The sequence below is a fragment of the Canis lupus genome, chromosome 26 (genome assembly GCF_003254725.2).
Source record: "Canis lupus dingo isolate Sandy chromosome 26, ASM325472v2, whole genome shotgun sequence".
NCBI lineage: Eukaryota > Metazoa > Chordata > Mammalia > Carnivora > Canidae > Canis > Canis lupus.
Window position 1 is genome coordinate 17,684,543 of NC_064268.1, and position 24,518 is coordinate 17,709,060.

A 24,518-nucleotide genomic window follows, 5' to 3' on the forward strand; every position below is an offset into this window, starting at 1 on the left:
TCTCTCATAAAAAAATAAATAAAAATAAAAATAAAAATAAAAAAAAATCTACCTATCTATCTATCTAGACTCTGAGTCTATCAGCAGTATTAACACTATTGAATATCAACCTAGTGCTAGAAGAGACCTCGCAGACCACCTAAACCCAGCCTGGTGCTTGTATGCCAACTCTGACCCATCAGAGGGAATGCCTAGAGCTCCGGTGGACTGGCTTTGCTCTCTCCTCTCTGGGCCCAATGAGAACCGTACTGCAATTGATTAGCAATGCCTGCCACGGGCAAGGTTGGGAAGTGACAGGAGGTGTGCCTTCTATTGGCCATTCCCAGGCCGGTCCAAGCCTCCCCTTGTACAGGTGAAGAAACTAAGTTTCAGAGAAAGAAATAAGACTTGCTCAAGGCCACATGGACAGTCACAGACATGGCTCCTGTTCCTGCCTTCCCGATTCCTCACTGGGCCCTGGTCTGTGTCATTTAATCCTGTGGAGAAAAGTCATTATTTCTCCATTACATTTCTCAGCCTGTTTTCTGGAAGGGAGTTAATTGATTTAAACTTTTCCAGGATGGTTCTCCCTCCTCCTCCCCTCCCCTGGGCCCCCGATTCTATTATCGCTCTGCCTTTCGGAAATGAGTAGGTGGCATTTGTGAGGACAGGCACAGAAGTCTCTAGGCAGGGCCTGCAAGCGGGTGTGAAGAGTGTGGACCTTGCCTGGGGCTGGGTCTTCTGGGGACCTCCACAGCTAATGATAGTAACTGCCAGGATTCGAGTGTGTGGTATTCCTTATCCTCATGGCAGCTGCCACGAATGCTGCGAGCTTGGCGCGGCTCAGAGCCATCATTGGCCAGTCACATCCTCCTAATTTTTTTTTTTTTTGAAGATTTTACCCATTTACTCATTAGAGGCAGAGACACAGGCAGAGGGAGAAGCAAGGCTCCACGCAGGGAGTCCGACATGGGACTCGATCCCGGGTCTCCAGGATCAGGCCCTGGGTGGATGGCAGGCACTAAACCGCTGAGCCACCCGGGCTGCCCACATCCTCCTAATTTACAGAAGGAGAAACCGAGACACCAGGATAGTCCCAGAACTGGGATTCAAACCCAAGACTTCCTGGCCCCGAATTCTCTGTTCTTTACTGTTTATAATCACTGCCTCCTTGGCTCTGTCAAAACCCGGTCATCCCAACCCTTTCAGATTGTCCCTCCAGACTCGTGGGCTTGGCTGAGGGCTGGTCATTGATACCCCACTTGATGGGTAAGGAAGTCGAGGCCAAGCTGTGGGAGCAGGGTGTGTGATGGATCCTGAGCTGTGGTTCAGGCAAGTGGGGCCAAGGCTCTGTCTTTGTCCCCAGGGGGAAGACACAGAACAAGAGAGGCTCCAAGTAGGGTTGGTGTGGCGGTCCTCCTGACCAATTCATCTTCCAAGCTGAAATATTTATTTATGCACCCCATTTAATCAGGATATGCCGTAATTAGCGGCAGATTTGTGCCTCCTGCCTGTGGTATTATTTATTTCGGGTTCTGGGCAGCCACTTCCCTGGGCCGAGTGTGCACTGGGCCTGGATTTCAATCAGATGGGGCCATGGCAGAGCTGTCTCGGGGGACATCACGGCGGCAATGCCCCCCTCGGAATGATAAATGAGCCCGCAGACAGCAGAAATGCTGCCCAGCTGCTCTGGGGGGCTGGTGTGCGCCGCGTGGGGAAGGGGTATTCTCACCAGTCTCAGGATCCTGTCACTGAGGAACTCTCCCTCCCCCAGTGCCAGACAATAGCCTGGCATCCCCAGCCTCAGACAGAAACAGCCAAGAGAGGCAGCACCATGCAGGCCCCACCGCTGTCCTGCTTCTGGAGTCCCAGGGTGGGAAGGAACTCGAAAGGGCCACCTGTCCCTCTTGCTGGCTTGGTTCACATTTCTATCTCGGCATCTCTTGGCCTTGACTGTGGGGAACACACTCTTCTCCTCTCAGCCCCCATGGCTCAGAAGTTCCTTCTGCTGTCTAACTCTAGTCAAGGTAAAAGCATTTACAACTCTGCCCCCCAGGTGATCCCATGAATACCACCCTTTGAAGCTGTCTACAAGGAGGCGGAAGATACAGGAAGGGTGGGGAGTGTGGGCAGGGATTCTTTGGTCGCTAAAGGGAGTGGAACAGAAATAAAAGCCAGCTTTTATTGATTTGGCCTCCTGTGCTAAGGCCTTTATCTGTGTTTGGGTGAGTTTCTTGACCTCTTGCTGCCTCCGCTCAACCATAAAATGGGGATAACAGCAAGGAGCTACTTCCTGTGGTTGCTTTGAAGGTTGAGTTAATACACATAGAGCCGCTAAAAAGTACCCAGCACACAGTAGGTGCTCAATAATTGTGCACTCTTGTTATTATTTGGTGGTTAATTATTATACTAACCTGGCAGGTGAGACCCACACCATTTTACAGATGAGAAAACCGAGGCCAGTGGCCAGTGCCTTCCCCACGAGATGGCCCTCATCATCCTCATTTTCCAGCTGGGAAACTGGGGTCTGGAACATCAGGGAGCCCCTCAAGGGCTGCATCCAGCATGGTGAGGGCTCTGTGGGTGGTCCCCTCCCCTGCTTTGCCTTGGGACTCTTTTGCAAGACAGGGGCAGAGGTACTGACCTCACCGGGTGCTTTGGAAACCAAGCGAAGGCATCTACGGGAGGCACCCAGGATGGGCCTGGCAGGGAGAGAAGCCCGGTCGGGGCTGGGGGGGTGAAGCTCGTACTCCAGCCACAGAGGAGGTGCGTCCTGGGGTTGGCTCAAAGGTGCTCCAGACGAGTGTTTCCTGGGTTGTAAAATGATCGCAGCGAAGCTGGCACAGCTCCCAGGGGTCTGATGCCAATTAGGCCAAATGCCCACAGGGGGAGCCCATTGTGGCTGGCCTAGTTGGGACAGGGTTTGAGCCGAGCTTCCACCAGGGACGGCTGCTTCCAGGCCAACTGCCCTAATGAGGTCAGTGAGAGATGTGACTGTAACAGGTGTTGGGGGGACTTCATTTTGCAGATGAAGAAATTGAGACTCCGCAAAGACAGGTGACATGCTGGGGGCACAGGCTGTAAACCCTGATAAACAGCCCCCTGATGCCCACATCCACCAAGCTGCTCCGGATCCAAAGTGTCTTTGCTGTGTGGCCTTGGGCGAGTTACCCAACCTCTCTGAGCCTCCCTTGCCTCAGATGCCATAATGGGAGTATTGCCTTACGTGGGGATGGGCATGGGGGCATGGTGGATGTGAGAAGCACTCTGCTGCTCAGAGGACTCTGATCTTGAAATGGAACAAAGGAGTTTTGAGGGGGAGGTCCCTTCTGTGTCTATACCCTATCCCTTCTCACTTTCCCCAGGCTGTTCCCTCTGCCTGAAATGCCCTTCCCAGCCCCCATTCCAGGCTAACTTCTCATGGTTCGGGTCCCAGCTCAACTGTCACCTCCACCAGGAAGCGGTCTCACTGCCCTTCCTCCACATATCGATTGAGTTTCACTTCTGCTCTTCCTTGCCTCTCCTTGATCACACCGGACTGTGTCACCTGCTTTCTCGCAGTCAGTTCTACAGGGGCAGGGACCCAGGCGATCTGGTTTTACACTGCAGCTGTGGTGTCCGGCATGCAGCCTGGCACATGGTAAGTGGTAATAAACATTTGTTCAATGGCTGACTCACTCACTAAATGAGTGGATGATGGAACCGATTAATAGAATTCACTGGCATGCTTCTATGGTCTGAATGTGTGTCTCCCTAAAATTCATGTGTTGAAAACCTAATGCCCCAGGTCATGGTAGTGGGAGGGGGGGCCTTTGGGAGGTGACAAGGTCCTGAGGGCAGATCCCTTGGGAATGAGTTCTGTGCCCTTATAAAAGAGGCCCCAAGAGCCCCCTCGCCCCTTCAGCCATGTGAGGACACAGTGAGAAGTCTGTATCCCAAAAAAGGGTCCTTGCCTGACCATGCTGGTCCCGACAACAGACATCAAGCCTCCAAAACTATGAGAAACAATTCTCTGTGGTTTATAAGCCCTCAAAGCTCTGGCATTTTGTTAATAGCAGCCCGAACAGAGTAAAACACCTGCCCCCCGCCCCTGCCCCAGGTCAACCTCTGCAGAGAACCCAGAAGCTGGCAGCTGGAGTGGCAACAGCTCAACCCAAATCCCCATCGCAGGAGGTGCACTGATGTAAAGCCAGGTTCTCTCTCGGCTCCGGGGGCTCACTGGTTTCTCCAGAAAGGCCAGGCCAGGTAGATGCTCTGGGGAGAAGCCGGCTGTGGGATGCTTCCTTTTGGCACCTATGCGAGTGGCAGAAAAGGCTGGAATCGTGCAGGGCCTGTGTTTGAATTCCAGTCTCAGTTCAGCTGAGTTGGGGGACCACAGGCAAATGCCTTCACTGCCCTGGGCTGAAATTTCCTCATCTGGGAAATGGACTTGTCACCCTGAAGCTGCCGTGTGTACTGCAGGAAGATCCGAAGTACGGGGCAGGAGGATACGTGCAGGCATAGTCTGTCCCACATCTTGGGTGCCTCCTCACCCAAGGGAGGGCCCAGGCATCAGCTCCCTGTGTGCTGGTTTGGGGGACCCTCATCCTGTCGATCCTGTTCCTCCCTCCCTTTTTTCACAGATGCTCAGTTCTCCCTATGGAAACTCCCACTGAGAGAAGAGCTGAAAGTATCCATGGTCATTTACTGAGCACCTACTACGTACCAGGCACTGGCTGTTCCTGCCCTCATGGGATCCTTCCCACTGCCCCCCATTTTACAGATAAGGAAATTGAGACCCAGAGAGGGAGAACAGAGCTCCAGGACTTGAACTCCCATCCTCCCCACCCCACCTCTGGAAACAGCTTTGCTTTGAGTGATGGCTCTGTGGCCCCTCTGACTTCACAGAAAACATAGATCAAAACACCCCTCCCAACTGGGGCCCTACGGCATGAGGGCAGAAGCGGAAGTTATCTCAGGAGAGTGGGAGCCAAAGCAAAGCAGCCCCCTGTAGAGACCACTGATTATGATTATTGTGTCTGATTAACAGTAATAATCACCCAGGAAAGGTTTTGAGCCCTGCTCATGGGGCATGCCCACACATCTGCCTTAGGACAGGTTCAAAATGTAGCTTCATTTTACAGATAAGGAAACTGAGGCACAGGAAGGTGAGGTGGTTTTTTTGGAAGGCACCCAGATTGGAAGGGGTAGCACTGGGATTTGGATCCCGGTAATGTCCAAGCTTATGCTCCTTGGCCAGAGGCCTTGTATGGCAATGTTCAGAAAGCCATTGTTGATTGACTGAGTGAGTGACTGAAGGAAGGAAGGAATGATTTAAGGAATGAATGATCAGCTCTAGGATGCCGACAGACTAAGGGGCTGGCAGAGGCTGGAGAGGAAACTCCAAGTCCAACCCAACACCCCCTCACCCTCCCGCCCCAGACCTCCCAAGGGGTAGAGGTGGGTGGCCATCCGGTGGCAGAGCAGGGGTAGAGGCCTGACTCCCCCAGCCTCCATCCTGCCCCTGAATGCTCACCCTGTTTGTGACTTATTGTTTAACTTTACAAGCTCCTTGGCTTTTATGAGGGTTATTTATAAAGCTCTGGGCTTTGATCCGCAGCATAAAAAAGCAAACCCCTGTGTCTGAAACTGTCACCAGAGATTAGGGAGCCTTTGAAGTCCCCTCCCTGCAGGCAGCACCCGCCCAGCTTCCACTCCCAAGGGGCCTCTAAGCCTGGGAGCCCTGGCCAGGGCCTGGAGGCCCTCCTTTAGGGTGGAAGTAGCCCCTGTCCAGATAACTGACAGGTAGGGGTCCCCTTCCTCCCCTACCCTGGAGCACTCCACCCAGCTGGGCACTGTTCCCAGTTCCAGTCAGGACTGAGCCTTCCTGATCTCCAGATGTTGACAACATCTGTCTTTCACGTTTATGGACAGCCAGAGGCTGCTATCTCACATCCCTGAGCCCAGAAGTCAGGACTGTGGGGGTTTTTTAAATGGATTATTATTATTACTGGCTTATTAGGAAGGAGAGGGGGAGGGAATGTAAATAGGCAGGTAGGGTAGAAAGAACAGCTCTAGGTGAGGCAGGTGACTATCCCCTTCCTCCTAGTCCTGGGGTCTAACCTTCTCTCCTGCCTGGTAGAGAGGGACCCCTCATTAGTTTCTCCCCTTCTCTCAGTGAGGTGACAGCTGGAGTGGTTTGGGCTACTTTGTGGTAGGGGGCTGGTAGAGAGAGGGAACCAAGTAGCCAGTCTAGAGAAGCAGTGTTCCCTGCCCCCTACTTGGGTCACAGAGGATCCTGGAGGGAGGAACAGGATGACCCAGCCCAGGTCCATTCCAACATTCCCAATGGCCTGAGTGTGTCTAGGACTTATTTCCACTCCTCACCCCCCGCCCCGATCTTGAGGGGCCTCCAAGCACCTCAGTAGCGAGCAGGTGAGGAGGTGAAATTCCAGCCTGTCCTCGCTCTGAGCTGGGTGATCTCCAGCAAGCCCTTGCCCTCTCTAAGCTGCCCTTTCCCTATTTCCAAACTGGGGAGTCTCATACCATGCAAGGTGGTATAGGGATTAAACTAGGTCATTCCCAGAAGCATGGGGAATGCTTGGCAGCCCTGGAAGGATCCAGTCCTGGCTTCTTTCTCCAGACCCAGAGTAGGCGATGGTGGAGTCTCAACCAAGAGAATCCTCAGCCAAGGCCCTCTGTCTGGCTCTCTGCCCAGGTGTCTCCCAAACTCAAGGCCTGGCCTCAGCTGGTGGAGGAGGCAGCTGCCATGACCATCCAACTGGCCTCAACTGCCACCACCTTTACCTAATTGCTGTTAAAGATCACGGAAGAGGAATGTAGTCCCTCCCTACATGGGGGAAAGGCAACAACTTTGCAGCTGGTGTGTGCAGGGTGCTGGAGGTGAGGCCATGTGAGCAGATGTGTGAACAGATAAGTGAGGAGAATGAAGTGGTGATTGAATAGTCAAATTGTGATCCCCTGATACCTGAAACGCTACTCAGAGATGCAAAGGAATGAAATCCTGAGATAGGCAGTAATATGCCTAAATCTCAAAAAACAAAATCAAACCAAACCACAGTATGTTTGCACCTGCTAAGCTAGCTGCCTGCAAAGCTGCTTTCCTGACCCATCAACCCACCTCATTCCCTTTCACGGGGCTAAACTCCCCCTCAACCTTCAGAGCCAGATTCAAAAGACTATGTACTATGTGATTTCATGTGTATGAAATTCCAGAAAAAGACAAAAAGCAGATGGAGGATGGCTGGGGGTGGGGGTGGGGTGCAAAAAGGGGGCAGGGGCAAAGTGTATGGATGGGAATAGACGACAGAGGGGCAACAGGGAAGGTGATGGAAATGTTCTATACCTTGATTATGGGATTGTTTACATGACTGTATTCATTTGTATACAAGCTGTATGCCTTCGTATACATTCATATATCCATCTAGTTTCTTGCTTACCATCAGTGAATTTGGTTGCGTGTAAATCACACTTTGCTAAAGCTAAATGATTAAAGTAGAAAAAAACACAAGCAAATAGAACACTACTAGTCACAGAAGAATATAGGATCAAAAAGTAAACAAGTAAAACTCTCTCCTACCTTCAACTCTTCTCCCCAGAAACGACAATGCATTCCTTTATTAAGTCACTCAATTAATCTTGTTTGACTATCTACTATGTGTCAAGCACCGCTGTAGTCACTCTCAATAATTTTATGTATATGTGTGTGTGTGTGTGTGTGTGTGTCTTTCTGGAAACACTTTTTGGGTACACTTTGCTTTTAGGTGAATGTGAACAGACAACAGCCTATTTTGCACATTTTACTCATCCAAAGCCCAGCCTAGGGAGAGGTGTTTTTTTTTTTTTTTTAAGATTTTAATTATTTATTCATGAGAGACACAGAGAGGCAGAGACAAAGGCAGAGGGAGAAGCAAGGAGCCCGATGCAAGGAGCTCCCTGTAAGGAACCCGATGTGGGACTCGATCCCAGGACCCCAGAATCACAACTTGAACCAAAGGCAGAAGCTCAATCGCTGAGCCACCCAGGCATCCCAACCTAGAGAGAGTTCTGTGTGAACATATTTACATCTCCCTTTGCTTTTATTTATTTTTTTAAAGATTTATTTATACATAGACACAGAGAGAGAGAGAGAGAGAGAGAGAGGCAGGGACACAGGCAGAGGGAGAAGCAGGCTCCATGCAGGGAGCCCGATGTGGGACTCGATCCGGGTCTCCAGGATCAGGCCCTGGGCTGAAGGTGGCGCTAAACCGCTGAGCCACCGGGGCTGCCCTCCCTTTGCTTTTAAAAGGCTGTTTGTGGGTCCACTGAATGGTTGAACCAAATTTATTAAACCTGTCCCCCTTTTAAAAAAAGATTTTTATTTATTTATTTGACAAAGAGAGAGCATGCAGGGGGAGCAGCAGACGGAGAGGGAGAAGAAGTTCCCTGCTGAGCCCTAATGTGGGGCTCCATCTCAGGACTCTGGGATCATGACCTGAGCCAAAGGCAGACGCTTAACTGATCCACCCGGGTGCCTCTGCATTCCATTTTTTATCATATACAGCACTGCAGTGAACATCCTTGTACAAGAAGGTGGCCTTATTCACAAGGCAAACTCCTGGAGGTCAAAGAATCTTTACATTTCAAAACTTGAAAAAATTCAAAATTTAAATCTCTCAAGTCAGCCCTCTATTTGACATTTAGGTGTGTTTCCACTCCCCTTAGAAAATGAACCCAAATCCCCACTCATGCCCCTATTGGCTCCTCCAGCTTCATCTCACTCTGCTCTGGCCAAGCCGATCTCTCCCACCACAGGGTCTTTGCACCTGCTATGCCATCTGCCTGCAAAGCTTCCTCCCTCCCTCCTGTCCCCTTCACCTGCTAAACTCCCCCTTATCCTTTGGACTTCATCCTACAGGAAGAAAGCATCACTTTGTCTAGGGAGCCTTCCTGCGTGCTCTGACAGGCCATGTCTCTGTTACAGCTCTCAGAGACTCTGTTCCTGACTCTGCTTCCCTTTAAAGCACTGATATTCATTTATAAAGAAATTTGTTTTGGGGGTGCCTGGGTGTCTCAGTTGGTTATGTGTCTTGACTCTTGATTTCAGCTCAAGTCACGATCTTAGGATCGTGAGATGGAGCCCTACCTCTGCTCAGCACTGAGGGGATCTGCTTGAGATTCTCTCTCCCTCTCCCTCTGCCTCTACCCTGCCTAGCCTCTATCTCTCTAAAATAAATAAATCTTAAAAAAAAAAAAATTTTGTTTTTCTAAGACCCTGTGAACAATGCCTCTCTCCCCACTAAGCTATGAGCCTCGCAGAGCAAGTCTTGGGTTGGACCTCAGCGTGCAAGTGATTGTTTAAGGAAGTGATCCCATGGGAAATGAATAAGGGAGTGGGGGAAGCAGGACAGGGAACGGGAGAAAGCCAAGTAGGGTGCAATTTCAGGCAAAGCCCCATGGAGGGTGGCTTCCCCTGATCTCATTCAAGAGCTTGGGAGCATGAGTGACACCACACAGTTATCTTGACCTGATGCAAGGGAAATGGACTTTTGCCTGCTGCCAGCCATTGATTAAGAACTGCCCCAGCACACCTGGGTGTCTCAGTGGTTGACCGTTTGCCTTCAGTTCAGGTCATGATCTGGGGTCCTGGGATCGAATCCCACATCGGGCTCCCCGCATGGAGCCTGCTTCTCCCTCTCCTATATCTCTGCCTCTCTCTCTGTGTCTCTCATGAATAAATAAATAAAATCTTTTTTTAAAATTTTTATTTATTTATGATAGTCACACACAGAGAGAGAGAGAGAGGCAGAGACATAGGCAGAGGGAGAAGCAGGCTCCATGCATCAGGAGCCCGACGTGGGATTTGATCCCGGGTCTCCAGGATCGCGCCCTGGGCCAAAGGCAGGCGCCAAACCACTGCGCCACCCAGGGATCCCAATAAATAAAATCTTAAAAAAAAATTAAAAGAACTACCTCAGCATGGAGATGAGGGGGTGTCCACCCCCTGGCTCTCTACACAGGCCAGCAAAGTGGCTCCAACAGCAAGAAGATAGTTCTTTAAAGGAGTCACAAATGTAGTAGGCAAATGGGAGAAAAGTACGGGAAGCTGGTAGGCACACAGAGATGGCCAAAGGGCCCCAGGGGATGTGAGCCAGGCACTAATTGTACCCATTGAGGTGATGTCTATTTTCTTCACCATCCCAAGCACCTAGTATAGCTTGGCAAAGAGCATGCACTCAAGAGAGACTTGGTCAATAGGCAAGTGCATAAAAAAGTAAACATGGTGTAGGGAGCACCTTCCGGCAGAAAAGTAACAGTGTGAGTGAAGGCTCAGAAGTGGAAGCAGACGGTGGTGTTATCAGTCCAATGAGAACCAATTGTGACATTGTTAGGAACTGTGATCTGGTTGTGAAACACAGGATTTCTCAACTGGCACACCGTAATTCAGTCCAGTTCTGATGCTTCACCACCTGGAATTAGCCTCAGACTCCACGGGTGAAGGGCCATGTATCCCAACAAGACTGCAAGTTTGGGGGTCCCTACACTCGAAACCAAAAGGGGGAAATTCAGGGGAATCCCCAGAACCGCCTTTGCGTTTGATACATTGCTGGAACAGATGGTAGAACTCAAGAAAGCACTACACTTGAGATTACAGTTTTATTATAAAGGATCAAATCAGGACCAGTCAAATGAAGGGTGAGGGTTCCCAAACTCAAAGCTTCCGTGCCCTCTCCCCGTGGAATGTGGGCTCATCGCCTTCCCAGCCCATCAGTGCGTTCACCAACCAGGAAGCAGTACAGAGCTTTGAGGTCTGGCATTTTTATTGGCTTTCCATTACCTAGGCATGTTTGGTTGAATCCCTGGCCACATGACTGAACTCAATCTCCAGGCCTCCCCACTAATTGGGGAGGGGGCCCTGAAAGCCTCAATCTCCTGATCACATGGTCTGTCTTTCTGTTGACCCGCCCCATCCTGAGTCACCCCATCACTTAGCATAAACTCAGAGGTGATCCAAACAGCTCATGAATACGTATAGACGCTCCTATCACTTCAGAAAGCCTAAAGATTTAGTCTTCTTCCAGGCACCAGGGACAAAGGTCAGCCACATTCTTTTTACACAACACACGGTGATTATTGACATTTAAATTACATACACTTACAGCTAAATCAATCATTTGACAAACAGTAGTAAATATTCAAAACTCATCATTTCTTAATGTCTTCCTTTTTTTAAAAAAAGATTTATTTATTTATTTATTCATGAGAGAGAGAGGCAGAGACACAGGTGGAGGGAAAAGCAGGCTCCATGCAGGGAGCGATCCCATGGGAGCAATCTCTCTATGTGGGACTTGATCCTGGAACGTCAGGATCATGCCCTGGGCCAAAGGCAGGTGCTAAACCTCTGAGCCAGCCATGGATCCCTCTTAGTATTTTATTACATTTTGTTACTATCTATGCGCTTGAGGTTATTTTTACCTATTGCATCTCTAGGGTGGAAATGTTACACAGTGAAATCTTTTTTTTTAAATGATTTTATTTATTTATTCATGAGAGACACATAGAGAGAGGCAGAAACATAGGCAGAGAGAGAAGCAGGCTCCTCACAGGGAGCCCGATGTGGGACTCGATCCCAGGACCCCAGGATCATGCCCTGAGCCAAAGGCAGATGCTCAACCACTGAGCCACCCAGGTGCCCCTACACAGTGGAATCTATGCATCTCTCTCCAAGCCCACATTCACCAACATGTTGGTAGGTTTGAAATCAGAGCATCTGACGACTGATAATTGGTAATTGTCAAGTGTTATGAATCTGGGCTTAACTTATTCTGCATTGATTGTCTACAGTTAGCAATGGAGAAGATGTTAACACAGATGAAACCCCAAAGTGTGTTGTGTTTATAGCCATTACCTGGGAATAGCACAAGAAACATAGGAAACATTCTTCCAGTATTCAAAAATCATTATGCAGTTTAGCAAAGGAGTTGCTTACATCACCGACACGAGTGAAGTTTTGACATCCACTTTCACCATTCCACTATCAACCTGCCCATTAACACTCAAATGAAAAACATCAACCCAGATTCAAGTCTGAGCTACACTTGTTTATCACTTCCCACCATAGGCTGGCAATTGACACCAGAGTTCGGCAAAAATTAACGAAAGCGTTTTATGAGAATCAATCCATTCTAGGAATTTACAATAAAGACAATTGTAGGGCAGCCCCAGTGGCTCAGTGGTTTAGCTCCACCTGCAGTCTGGGGTGTGATCCTGGAGACCCCGGATCAAGTCCCACGTCGGGCTCCCTGCATGGAGCCTGCTTCTCCCTCTGCCTGTGTCTCTGCGTCTCTCTCTCTCTGAATAAACAAATAAATCTTAAAAAAATAAATAAATAAAGGGGCGCCTGGATGGCTCAGTGGTTGAGCGTCTGCCTTTGACTCAGGTCGTGATCCTGGGGTCCTGGGATCGGGTCCCACATCGGGCTCCCTGCATGGAGCCTGTTTCTCCTCCCTCTTCCTGTATCTCTGCCTCCCTCTCTCTGTGTGTCTCTCATGAATAAATAAAATCTTTTAAAAAATAAAGACAATTGTATATTTTGCTATTATTTTAAAATTGTGTGCCACATGTCAATATCAATATCATATATATCAGTAGAAGTTATATTCATACACACACACACACACACACACACACACACACCTATCATGTAGATACTTTTTCCCCCTGGAGAAGTGGGACTAAGCTGTGATCCGGCAGGCTGGATGGAGGGGAAGGGCCAGCATGCCTGAGGAGTGGAGGTTGGACAGACGAGGTCCAGTTCAGATAGTGCAGGAGCCTGAATGCAAGATTCAGAGAGGGAGACAACCTAGTCTAAGTCACACAGCTAGGAAGTGGCAAGCTGGGTTAATATGAGGGTTATAGTGGGGTCCTCCCTCTGTCCTGGGTCCTCTGCTTCCCCTCCTGCCTGAGGCTCCAGCTCACATTTTAGGGGCAAACCTGGAGGGGTTTGGGTGCATGACGTGAACCCAGCCCAGCCTGGGAAACCCACAAACAGAGCCATTTGTCAGATCTCTGAGTGCCAATGAGTGTGCCACGAGCCTGATGAGTCCCTGTGGCATGGCGGACTTGGGGGAATTAATCAGGCTGGAGGTGGTGGCAGGAAAGGGGAGGATGGGGAGGAGAGGGGAAAGGTGGCCATGGATGCTGAATGCTGGAGGACCTGGGTGATCATTCCTTACATGTCCATTGGGCTGTCTGGGGAGGAGCAGCCACAGCTCCTGGGAGATGCTGGGCAAGAGGGATATTCTAGAGGGTCAGGAGGGCCTGCTCACCCTTCCCTAGAAAGATGGTACTGGTTTTTAGGTCCAGGTGGTTCAGGAAATGGCCACAGATGGAGCACTGCCTTCCATGCCTGGACTTTAGAGGGTAGAGGGGGTGGATGATAGGGGGTCATTGGGGTAGGATGGGATGTTCTCCTGCAGTTGAGCAGAACGGACAAAGTCCCATCCCCCCCCCCCCCCCCCCCCGTTGGCCCCAACTTCCCTAGGAGAATGTACTTGCCTTTTAAAATGTGTTTCCATCAGGAGTTCAGGGAGCCCATGAAGGGGCTTTGTTGGCGTTAGGAAAAAGCATCCTGTCTGGGCAGACCGATTAGGAAAAATCACCCTTCCGGGTACAATAATTACCAAAAGGCTGCATTTTCTCTAGGCTCTTGAAGGCTCGTGGTACAAGCCTCAGCTGAATTTGAGATACATTTCATCTCCAATCCCACTGCGTCAACCAAGTGCCTCTGGGTATAGTACAACTCAACAAGTGTGTCCTGCAGCCCTGTTCCCACCTTTGGGCCGCCGGGGACGGCCTCAGTCCCCTGCAACACCATGGAAAGAGCATGGGCTACAGAATCAACTAGCACTGGGTCCGAATCCCAGTACTGCCTCTACTGTGTGTGTCCTCCCACTCCTCTCGCCGGACCTCCATGTCCTCATCTTTAAAACGGGGATGGTAACAGCTCTTCCATCCCAAGGGTTGGGGATGATCGAAGGGGATGACATGTGAGGCCCCTCAGGAGTGTTCCATACATATCTGGGCCTGAATTCCCTGGTATCAGCCCAGATCCTGGCCTGCACCCTCCTGAGAACCAGGTCTGCCTGTCTCTCTCCCTGTGGCAGGGGAAGAACGGGGCTGGGGTCTGATGACTAATGAGGCTGGTAGATGGACCAAGGACTGAGCCTGGAGTCTGGGGCAGGATAGCATGTGACAAGAGTCTGGACCAGACCTTCAGAGTCCTTGGGTTTTGGGGGGTCATGGACCCCTTTGGACATTTTTTTTAAAGATTTTATTTATTTATTCATGAGACTACATAGAGAGGAGAGAGAGAGAGGCAGAGACACAGGCAGAGGGAGAAGCAGGCTCCATGCAGGGAGCCCGATGTGGGACTCCATCCAGGGTCTCCAGGATCACACACTGGGCTGCAGGCAGCGCCAAACCGCTGAGCCACCAGGGCTGTCCCCCATTGGACATTTGATGGAAGCTATAGACTCTCCACTCAGAAAAATGCATCTGCACACACACAGTTTTGCTTAATATTCCTGGGGCTCATGAACACAGTAAGACCTATTCATGGATCCCAAAGAACTCCCACCCTATAAGCAGCAGGTTCTTCTCCACCTCTCTCCAGAGGGGCCATCAGGGCACTGGATTCTTCCCCAGGGCAAGAAGAGGAGATGGAAGAAAGGAAATCTTTATCTAATGAGCTGACTTTACATGTATTAGCGCATCTAAGGTTGTCAGTGAACCCTGAGTTATAGTAACTAGTCCCTTATGACAGATGAAGAACCTGTCTCAAAGAGTCGCAGAGACTTGTGCAAGCTCACACAGCTGGTGACAGGACCACGACTTGCATCTTCGTTGTCTGATTTCAGAGCTGTTCTAGTCAAGGTGAAGGCTTTTTCCTGACAGGCAAATGCCTTGGTTATGCCTTTGCAAGGAAAAAGAAGGGAGTCAAAGGCCTGGTTTTTCTGTTCTTTCTGTCTGTTCATCTATCCATTTATCCATCTCACCTAGGCACCCATCCATCTCCATCCATCTATCCATCCATCCACCCACCCATCCACCTACCAACCTGCTCATCCATCCATCTACCAACTACAAATCCTTTGTTCATCTTTCTGTGTATCCGTATCATCCATCCATCCATCCATCCATCCATCCATCCATATATCCATCTATTCATCATTCATCCTTCCATTATCCGACTATGTTCCCTTAGCACCTCCTCAATGTGAATTTCCAGAGATAAAGATAAAAGAAAGCATCATCTTTGCTTTTAAGAACTTCTGGGTCTCCAGGGGAAGATGAGATACATAGATTATTTTCTCATATGTGTCTTCCCTGCCCTACCCTAGGGTGTCAGGAAAAGAAATGTGGGAAATGTTGCCTATTAGATCCCCCTCTGGGTGATTCACTACTCACATTATTAGCACATTAAAAGATCTGACAAGTCCTACAGTCAAGAACTCTTTTCAACCCTTTTCAACCACTATTACCCCAAATGACTTGTCTCTAGAACCTATTTTAAGAGGATTGCCTGTTAAAAATCCCGTGGAATGAGATTGTCTCAGAATAGATTTTGGAAAATGCTGATAAACCAAGGAAGAGAGAACCAAGTGTCACTTAAAAACTACAGAGTAGTATTGGATTATAACCCAAAATATAAAATAAATATCCACGAGTCCATACCGATATAAATAAATGACTGATGGATTGGCAGAATTAATATTGTGAAAATGTCAATGTTACCCAGGGCAATATACACGTTTAATGCAATCCCTATCAAAATACCATGGACTTTCTTCAGAGAGTTAGAACAAATTATTTTAAGATTTGTGTGGAATCAGAAAAGACCCCGAATAGCCAGGGGAATTTTAAAAAAGAAAACCATATCTGGGGGCATCACAATGCCAGATTTCAGGTTGTACTACAAAGCTGTGGTCATCAAGACAGTGTGGTACTGGCACAAAAACAGACACATAGATCAGTGGAACAGAATAGAGAATCCAGAAGTGGACCCTGAACTTTATGGGCAACTAATATTCGATAAAGGAGGAAAGACTATCCATTGGAAGAAAGACAGTCTCTTCAATAAATGGTGCTGGGAAAATTGGACATCCACATGCAGAAGAATGAAACTAGACCACTCTCTTTCACCATACACAAAGATAAACTCAAAATGGATGAAAGATCTAAATGTGAGACAAGATTCCATCAAAATCCTAGAGAAGAACACAGGCAACACCCTTTTTGAACTCGGCCACAGTAACTTCTTGCAAGATACATCCACGAAGGCAAAAGAAACAAAAGCAAAAATGAACTATTGGGACTTCCTCAAGATAAGAAGCTTTTGCACAGCAAAGGATACAGTCAACAAAACTCAAAGACAACCTACAGAATGGGAGAAGATATTTGCAAATGACATATCAGATAAAGGGCTAGTTTCCAAGATCTATAAAGAACTTATTAAACTCAACACCAAAGAAACAAACAATCCAATCATGAAATGGGCAAAAGACATGAACAGAAATCTCACAGAGGAAGACATAGACATGGCCAACATGCATATGAGAAAATGTTCTGCATCACTTGCCATCAGGGAAATACAAATCAAAACTACAATGAGATACCACCTCACACCAGTGAGAATGGGGAAAATTAACAAGGCAGGAAACAACAAATGTTGGAGAGGATGCGGAGAAAAGGGAACCCTCTTACACTGTTGGTGGGAATGTGAACTGGTGCAGCCACTCTGGAAAACTGTGTGGAGGTTCCTCAAACAGTTAAAAATATACCTGCCCTACGACCCAGCAATTGCACTGTTGGGGATTTACCCCAAAGATACAAATGCAATGAAACGCCGGGACACCTGCACCCCGATGTTTATAGCAGCAATGGCCACGATAGCCAAACTGTGGAAGGAGCCTCGGTGTCCAACAAAAGATGAATGGATAAAGAAGATGTGGTTTATGTATACAATGGAATATTACTCAGCTATTAGAAATGACAAATACCCACCATTTGCTTCAACGTGGATGGAACTGGAGGGTATTATGCTGAGTGAAGTAAGTCAGTCGGAGAAGGACAAACATTATATGTTCTCATTCATTTGGGGAATATAAATAATAGTGAAAGGGAATATAAGGGAAGGGAGAAGAAATGTGTAGGAAATATCAGAAAGGGAGACAGAACGTAAAGACTGCTAACTCTGGGAAACGAACTAGGGGTGGTAGAAGGGGAGGAGGGTGGGGGGTGGGAGTGAATGGGTGACGGGCACTGGGTGTTATTCTGTATGTTAGTAAATTGAACACCAATAAAAAATAAATTAAAAAAAATAAATAAATAAATAAATGACTGAATCAATGAACAAAAGGGAGAATATACAAATCCCCTGTGTAGAAGAATTCCAAATAATTTATGTAGATACTCTGCTCTCAAGGAGTGGGAGTGTAACTCCCCGGTCCTTAAGTCAAAAAACAGTACATACAGTAGGCACAAAAGAAGTGAAGAAGCCAGACAAATGCTACTCCAGCCACATGATCATGATTAAGATCAATAGCAATATCTCGAATTGCTATGCTATTGCTATGTACCCTTGATGTGATGAGAGTGGCACTTTACCTCTGTGGTCTTCCTAAAACACATAACCTCAGTCTAATTATGAGAAAAATATCAGACAAATCCTAGCTGCGGTACATTTTACAAAATACCTGAACAGCAATCCTCTGCATTGTCCAAGTCATCAAAAACAAGGAAAGATCCAAGAAACTGTTGCAGCCAAGAGGACTCTAAGAAGTGACAACTGAATGCACTGTGGTACCCTGGGTGGGATCCTGAAACAGAAACAGGACACTAAGTAGAAACTAAAGAAATCAGAATAAAGAATGGACTTTAGTTAATAATAATGTATCAATATCAGCTCATTAATTGTGACAGATGTAAGATGTTAATAATAAGAGAAACTGGGTGTAGGGCATATGCGAAATCTTTGTATTATCTGTGTAATTTTTCTGTAAGTCTAAGATTGTTCTGAGATTAAAAATTATTTTCGAGGCGCCTGGTGGCTCAGTGGGTTGGGCGGCGGACTCTTGGTTTCGGCTCAGGTCGTGATCTCAGGGTCGTAGGATCGAGCCCCGCATCAGGCTTGGGGCTGAATGTGGAGTCTGCTTGTCCCTCTCCCTCCCCCTCTGGCCCTCTTCCTGCTTTCTCGCTCTCTCTCTAAAATAAATAAATAAAATCCTTTAAAAATTATTTTAAAAATAAGTAAATAGAGAAACAAGTAAATAAAATTGAACAAGCGAAGCACAGTGTTTGGGAAATGGCCTGGGGAAGACAATATTCGTGGTTGGGAGAAGAGATCTGCAATCAGAGAAGCCTGAGTTCTACAGCTCACCTACTGTGTGACCTTGAGCAACCTGCTTAATCTTTCTGAACTGGTTTCCTCGTCTGTAAAATGGGGAATTTAAAATGCCAACTATCAGTTGATTTGGATTAAATGAGGCAATGCATATAGAGTGCCAGGCACCAAGAAACATTGTGGGACTGTTAAATATACTAGCTTGTTATTTTTGGCAGGTGAGTGGAGGACCTGGGAAGGCTGCAGGGAGTGGGAATATTGGCACCCAACCCTTGGAGAATTGGTAAAATAGAAATAGGTTTGGGAGTGGAAGATCAGTTCCCCTCAAAGCAGAGAGGTCTTTTCCTCCATCCTAACTCCTGCCCTTTGGTTCCAGAGCAAGGCTAAGGGGCCTGGGAGGAGATAGAGACCTCACAGATAGGCTCCTGACTTCCCACCCTAGCTATGGCCAAGGCTTGCCCTTCCGTCTGCCAGGGTCTCTGGGCTAAGTAATCGCTAATTCCTCCCTGATGAAGCACCTGTATCTGTAAGCAAATGAGCTGGCAGGTGGCGGCCCGGATAAAATATGACCTGCTCAGCAGGGGATTTGCTTACCAGTCGGGAGGCAGCCCATCCTGCTGCCTGCAGCCTGGAGGCCTCCAGGAAAATGCATAAATCACCGGCGCCCGCAGGGCAGGTGGGACCCGAAGAGTAAATACCCCCTGCTCAGTCCCCTGGCCGCAGGTCTATGAATACTTTCTCAGTGGCTTGGAAAAGAACCAGGAAGGGGGGGGGTTGGTGGGAATCAGGAGACTAGGGGAGTTCATTCCAGCTCCGCCACAACCCCAAGCTGTGGAGCCTTGGGCAAGTCACTTCCCCCCCTCTGGGCCTTAGTTCTCAACTCTCTCAAATAAGAAGCAATCTTTCCCTCGGATTTGCTCCAAAGAACATAGAAGAAACTGTATGGAGTATTTGTTGTAATTCTGATTGCTACCATGTTGATACTATGTTGCTCTGGTGAAACCCAGGTGAGAGCTTAGGGGCTGGTAAAGTTCCCGTGGGCTGGTAGCTTTAGGGAATTACCTTTAAGGCTATAGTATCAGTTGGCAGAAAACTGATCAGAGGCTTTTGCAAGGAGACACCATGATGTACAGAGAAGCAGAAGTGCCAGAGGCATCAGAGCTTGATTTGAATCCTACAGCTGCTGCTTGTTAGCTGAAGGGACTCGGGCCAGTCACCTTTCCCCTCTGATCCTCAGTTAAACTGATCTATAGAGCAGAATGAAGAACACGATCTTTTAGGTGGTGGTTATAAGGTGTAAATGAGATTACATTCCACAGTGCCTGGCTCATAAGTAACCACCTGATAAAGGCTAGTTCTTCGAGGCTGAACCAGGTTTATAAATCAGATTTCCTAACTTTCTACTCAGCTCCTTGCTGAGACCTCAGAAATCTTGGGGGAATCTCCAGGCCTCTGTGAGCTGAATCACTGCCCCCACCCCCAGTCCCCTGCCAGGAGACTTCTGCAACTTGGACCTGGAAGACCCCTTGGGAGGTGCTCCAGCCCGGAGGCTGCGGGGACTGCATGATGAAGACAGAGCCGTTTGCTAATACCATGTGGCTGCTGTGACAGTCTGTTAATGCCATTTACAACGTGCTGTAATTATGTCTCACACATGCTGGCGGCCCAGCCAGCAGGAACATTCCCTGGGAGGGGCCTCGGAAAGATTCCTTTAGCAGGATGGGGGGTTGGGCTTTTTCAGGAGGCTGGGGGCTAGGGGGTTGGAAGCCTCTCTGAAGGTAGAGGAATTCCTCCCCTTGCACAGACCTACTTGCCTATCCTGGGCACCTGAGAAAGAGTTCACCCTGGCTTGGACCAGTGGTTTCCACCCAGAATTGCTATGGAACTTTGGCCAAGTCTTGGTTCCTCTCTGGGCCTCAGTATTCTCTTCCATAAAATAAGGATGTGGCGAAAGACAAATGTAGTTCTTAACACGTGTTGTGCATCTCCCTAGAAAACTGCACATAATCACATCCAATCCCATTGTATCCTGCATTTTCGGGGAGCTCACTGGCCACTGAAGCTCATTATAAAGTGCCAATGACCGCAGGCCAAGAAGCTCAGTTCTAGATCAATTCATGGACCCACTACAGATATATTTCAGCCTGTTTCTCCATCTGGGTTGTGAGGTCTCTATCTGCTGGATGCTGCTGCCTGTTGTTTGAAACATAGGTGTTCATGACAGTTAGTTGCTCACTCTAGATTGGGCTCCTTATCATAAAGTGCTCTAAAGGCTTTCTGCCTTGAATTTAATGGGACAGCTAATTTCTATAATGCTGCCCCAAACTCTGACATTCCAGGATCTTGGTGGTAGGTGATGTGCATTATCCTTGAGGTTTGGTAAAAAGGCCTCAGCTTTGGAGTCAGACAGGTCTGAGTTACAATCAAGGCCCTTCAGGTGCCTCACACAGGATAAGCGCCCAACACATGCCAGTTCTTCTGCTCTCATCACCCCACCGCCACCACCACAGCCATGCTGAGCTCAGACCCTCCTCTTCCTTTCTGGAGGAAGCTGAGAAGGAGTCTTGGGGAAAAGCTCTCGGGAATGGAGAAGCCTATTTCCAAGTCATTAGTCCCCCAGTGTCGGGCTGCAGGATGGATTTTGATCAAGAGCGGGGTGACATTTGGCAAAAGTTGCTGATGAGGGATTGAATGATTAATCGTCATGACAACCGGGCTGGAGTAATGACAGGGATGCGATGGCGCCCGAGTTAAACACAAAGCGGCCCCGCGAGCCGGGGCGGTAAATTACTAGGCATGTCACCGCTGTGCTTTTGGAGAAAGCGGCCGTGCGTTCCTAATGAGAGGTTAACTGTGTCCCCAAAGTAATTACAGCCGATTGAAGAGGTGGCTGGTAATTAGAGGATTAGCAGTGATGAGGCTCACCTGCATGGTTGCCATGGTGACAGAGGGTGGGTGGGGTAGGGAGGAGAGGACGGGTCCGGACTCCTCCCCAAGGCAGGTGCCAGAGACCTCTTTAATGGTGCCAGCCTTGGTGTCCACGACCCATGCGACAGGCCCAGGAGAACTGGTGAGCAAGCCCCAGGGTTCTGCCTCTGGTGGCTGGGCCTCAGTCTTCCCATCTGTAACGTGAGGTCTCGAACCCATTCAAGAACATGGAATAACAAAGCTGGAATTCTGGAACGTGCTGGTCTAGTCACATGACGTGTCTTTCAGACTCCAAATAGTCTTTAATTTGCCACCCTCCTCCCAAGCCTGGCATTGCTGGGACCCAGGGAACCATATGCAAATCCCACTTCTTGGCTGAGTGGCTCAAAGTCAAGAGTCTGAGCATGAGCCCCCACTTCCTCACCTATGAAATGGAGAGAACAATGGTTCCTACTTCCAAGGGCTGTCTGGAGAATGAAGTGAGATCGTAACTGCAGAGCCCGGGCAGCCCTGGTGGCTCAGCGGTTTAGCGCCACCTTCAGCTCAGGGCCGGATCCTGGAGACCTAGGATCGACTCCCACATCAGGCTCCCTGCATGGAGCCTGCCTCTCCCTCTGCCTGTGTCTCTGCCTCTCTCTCTCTCTCTCTCTCTCAATCTGTTATAAATAAATAAATAAATAAATAAATAAATAAATAAATAAATAAATAAATAAATCTGCAGAGCCTGTAGGACAATGCCTGGCCCCTGCAAGAATTCTGTAACTGTTAGTGCTTATGGTCACCTTTATAAACACCTCTTTTTTTCCACTGACCTGGGGTAGCTGGGGGCAGAGAAGGGCCAGGGACCTCAATCTTTTGTTGGGGAATGGCTGAGCCCTCCCACATGTGACAGATGACAGGAACTCTAGGTGAAGATAGTAGGTGCCCACTTTTTGCTCACCTGCTGTGCATCCTTGGTCAAGTCTCTTTGTGTCTCTGAGCTTCCTGATTCCTGCCTGGCTGCCTCTTCTGTTGGGAGTAAGGAATAAAATGCTGGATTTGTGACACCTTCAGTATGTGCCAGACCCTCACTTGGTAATTTGTAACTATTAATTAATTTGATTCTCCACATAACCCATAGAATAATTATTTTGCCCATTTTTTAAAAACATGTTTTATTTTTTAAAAATATTTTATTTATTTATTTATTTGACAGAGAGAGAGAGCACAAACAGAGGGAGCAGCAGGCAGAGGGAGAGGGAGAAGTAGGCTCCCCACAGAGTAGGGAGCCTGACACAGGGCTCAATCCCAGGATCCCGGGATCATGACCTGAGCTGAAGGCAGACACTTAACCATCTGAGCCACTCAGGCACCCAAAAGATTTTTTATTTTTAAATAATCTCTGTACCCAATGTGGGGCTTGAACCTACAACCCTGAGATCAAGGGTCACATGCTGTACTGACTGAGCCAGCCAGGCACTTCAATTTTTCCCAATTTTGAGAGGAGAAACCAAAGGCCCAGGGAGGTGGGATGACTAGCCCAGATGCATACAGCTGGAGTGAGTCAGGATATGAATCCAAGTCAGTCTAAAGTTCTTACACTTTCTACCATACGAAGAAGCTACTTTACATCCCAAGGAGAAGCCAGGCCCACCGCCTCCATCTAAGGGGCTGGGTACCCCATAGATGAAACTTTGGGAGAAGTCTCCCTGGGATTAGCCAGGGATGTTATGACATCACGAGGGTGGGGCTATCACCATGATGTATTGTGAGGCAGCAGCCCTGGCCTCTAGTGGAGTCTGCACACACCAGATTGAGATGCCGAGGGGTGGGGATGGTGACAGCAAAGTCCCCAAACTGGTCCCTGGGCTCCGGCCTCAGTGAACCGCTGAGCACAGTGGCTTAATTATTCCATCCATAAATGATAAGCCTCGTTCATTTCCAGGCCTTCATGACAAATTTATGTCCTTATTTCATGCGCTTGCTGCTGACCTTCCCGGGGATGGCAGGGAAACTGGTGTGGGGGTAGGGGGGCCTTCCTGAAAGGTGCTGTGGGACACTCTTGCTGTCATAGCTGTGGGGCCTCATGTCCTCTCCTGTCACCCGCAGGAGCAATCGTGGCCTCTGGCCTGTTGCAATTTACAAACCCTTTTCTCTGCTTGGCTACTTCTGGGAGGTGCCGGAGTGTGAGATAAGGGCAGAGCCTCTGGAGTTAGAAAGACCCTAGTTCAAGTCCAAGTCTGCTACTTTTGAGCTATGTGATCTTGAGCATGCGTGTTTCTCTGTCTCTGTCTCTGTCTCTGTCTCCTGGAGGAGGTAAAACACCTGCAAGTGTTCTGCGTGTAGTAAATACTCAATATTGGCTAGTGGTTATTGCTACTCTGGGGTTTTCACATCCGATTTGATTTACGGATTTGTCTTTTGGAGGTCCTGCTTGGGGCCTGGTGATCCTGGAATGGGCCACATCTTAAAGTAGAAGGACATCCAGATTTGGCCGCCAGGCCCTGCTTCTCTCTGAGCAGAGGAAGCTACAGAAACCGCTGGTGCATGAGCCCAGCCCTGAGTAATCAAGAGCCCGATTCCGGCATTGGTCCCACCTCCCACTCGGAGCGGGCCTTGGGGACTCCCACCCCTTCTTCGGTTTTCTTATTCATCACAGGGCCTACCAGCATGGCACTCCTAGTTGCCATGGGCCAGATGTTCCAGCATAATCGAGGAATGCCAGAATCATCTTTTGGGGGCCAACTTCTGGAACCTACACAAGGCCCCCCAGCCTAGGCTGGGCTGACAGGCTCTGAGTGGCGAATGGGTACCACTCATGGAAACACAGGACCTTTGAGCAGACCGGCAGCTGAGAGCACCTCCTCCAGCCTCACGCTTCACAGACGACAATGCTCAAAACATGATCGCCATATATGAAGTGCTTACTGTATACCAGGCACCCCGGTCATAGCTTGCCCTCCATTTGTCTCATTCATTGCTCACCACAACCAGATGTGGGCCAGGTGTGACTGACTTCATTTATAAAGGAAGAACACAGAGACTCAGGGAAGGCCACACAGCACCACCCGCCTCCAGGTCCAGACCCTTCCCACGTGGATGCACCAAGAGCATTTAGTTGCATGTTCTTGCACGGGCGCATCTTCCCGTGTCCGTGCGTGTTTGCGTGGATGTGCCGATATAAGGAGGTGGGCATGCCCCTTGCGCGCACACGTAGTGCCTGTGCATGCCATTTCTGGAGCACCTGTCC

General features: G+C 48.8%; 1 long non-coding RNA gene across 1 annotated transcript; it reads right to left on the reverse strand.

Moving 5' to 3' along the window:
• Positions 1-14,343: 14,343 nt before the first annotated feature.
• Positions 14,344-19,604, reverse strand: LOC112676321 (uncharacterized). The gene is made up of 3 exons (XR_003146438.2): positions 19,424-19,604; positions 17,715-17,837; positions 14,344-14,932 (listed from the first exon to the last, which is right to left on the reverse strand). It is a non-coding gene; the product is annotated as an uncharacterized LOC112676321 (long non-coding RNA).
• Positions 19,605-24,518: the final 4,914 nt, after the last annotated feature.